The following is a 2021-nucleotide window of genomic DNA, read 5'->3' as shown; positions in this document are numbered from 1 at the left end:
TATCCCTACCATCACCAGCTTCTTTCTTTCCTTTTAATCAGGCGAGAGCGCGAACGCAGTCACCCCCTACCACAAGTTATGCAGTTGAGTTTCCCACCTTTGGGGAAATCGCAGGGGTCAGCACATCTGGAGTGCAATGGATAAGCCTCGCCCTGGGAAAACCACCTTTGTGATCATGGTGTCTCCCCTGCCAGGGAAGAATCACCAGTTTCTTAGGAATGCCGAGGCTGGACGTCTCTGGCTCAGTCAGACCTGCTTGGAGAAGAACCCACAGGGACTTGCTTCCTGGCTCGTTTGGGAGCCCCTGTCCTGATGTCCTGGAAGCCAGGGCCAGGCTGTGGCCAGGGAAGGACTTTGGTCAGCATGTGTCAGCTGATAGCAATCCTGAGAGCCTGCTGGGTACCCACATGTTGGCCCTGAATGGACATCCTCTCCAATACCCAATGACTACCTTGCAGGTGGGACCCTGACCTCACCTTCTCCAGATCGTGGTCGCACTTTGCCTGAGGTCACCAGTGTGGACTGTGTCCCTGGGGTCACTGGGCTCCTAACGCTGGTCTGGGCTGATGGTGAGGAATAGGAACTGGGTGCTCATTCTGCCCTCTGGCCTTGACCTCTGTGCAGTGGAGTGAGGGAGGGGAAGGGACAATGGAGTACCTGGGTCCTAGCTGGGGGTAGAAGCTCCAGGTGCTGAGGGAGGGAGCTGCCCGGGGTTCAGTGCAGGGAAGGAGGTTCGGCTCCTCCCGCCGTGTCACCTCTGCCAGGTGTGAGAAGCCGGGGAGCTGGCACGGTGAGGTCACTGCAGGGATATTTCTCTGCTCCTGGCAAGGCCAGGACTTGGGCCTCCCATGGCCAATTAAGGAAGAGCTGGGACTCCTGGCCCCTGGATCCCGAGAGGCTACAGCCCTGGTGCCAACTTGTGTCTGATCATCTTGTCTTGAGATGGGGTGGAGGCAGCACCCCTGGTGGGTCAACAAGAGAGAAGCATACACAGCTGAGTGGGACCGGAGGTCTCAGGGGACAGCTGGCCCACCGCCCTGCCACCTCCCCTCCCCACCGTAGCTGCACACGCTGAGTGTGTTCTCCAGGGAGGGCTTCAACCTGCTGCGTTTGGGCTCCTGCGGTCTAGTGGGAAGCAGAGGCCATCATCCCTGAGTTCGCCTGGCCACCGTGGGTGTCTCTCTGAGCAAGGGCAGGGCATGCAGGTCTCCACATTGGCCCCGTGCCCGGGCACAGCTCACCTCCTTCAGCTCCTTCCTGGACAGTCTGCCCACTTGCTGTCCCCTCTTCAACTAGGACACCCTGGACATGTTCTGAGAGGCTCCCATTCACAGTCCCTCATGCTGGGGTCCACGGTACCACTGTGGGCTATGTAGTGGACAGCTTACTTTCTGTTGAAAACACTACCCCTTTCTCTATACACATGTGTGATTCCGTCTCTCCCGGGAAACCTGAAAAGGGGGCCCTCCCCTAATGCAGCTCTGAGTCAGTAGGATCTTCCCCAGTACTCATTGAGTGGTGGCCACATGGAACGATCCACGGACAAGGATCATATCCTTGGATGTAGGGGCAGCTGTGCACACAGAACAAGAGAATGCCGCATGTTTGAGATCAGGGAAGGTGCGTGTCATGGTCGTATCCTCTCACCATACTAGTCAGTCTGGGTGCTGAGCAAATCACCAGGGAAGCGGGCTGAGGGGCAGAAGAGTACAGCATTGGGATTGGAGGAAGGCGAATTGACAACCAGCCCCACGCAGATGTCACACCCTTGCTCACTGAACGTGAGGAGGACTTGAAGCTCTTGCTGATGAAGCCCACAGATGGCAGCCTGTAGTATGCATTACAACTGATGCAAAGTAAACCAAGACCCCCACCCCTGGATCAGTAGGTAGCATCATGATACATGGAGAAGAACTGACATTGTGAAGGGCTTCGTTTTGCTTGGATGCACAATCAGTGCTCATGGAAGCAGCTGTCTAGAGATCAAAAGACACCGCACATTGGGTCAATCTGCTGCCCAG

At 56.6% G+C, this 2021-nt stretch overlaps 1 non-coding gene across 1 annotated transcript; it reads right to left on the bottom strand.

Annotated features, from left to right (window-relative positions):
- Positions 1-38: 38 nt before the first annotated feature.
- Positions 39-202, bottom strand: LOC115872184. Its single transcript, XR_004047722.1, has one exon. It is a non-coding gene; the product is annotated as a U1 spliceosomal RNA (small nuclear RNA).
- Positions 203-2021: the final 1819 nt, after the last annotated feature.

The sequence above is a fragment of the Echinops telfairi genome, unplaced genomic scaffold (genome assembly GCF_000313985.2).
Source record: "Echinops telfairi isolate 266 unplaced genomic scaffold, ASM31398v2 ScPeMD7_3;HRSCAF=10, whole genome shotgun sequence".
Lineage (NCBI taxonomy): Eukaryota > Metazoa > Chordata > Mammalia > Afrosoricida > Tenrecidae > Echinops > Echinops telfairi.
The sequence above is the reverse complement of the archived record's forward strand: the minus strand, read 5'-3'. Positions and strand labels throughout refer to the sequence as shown.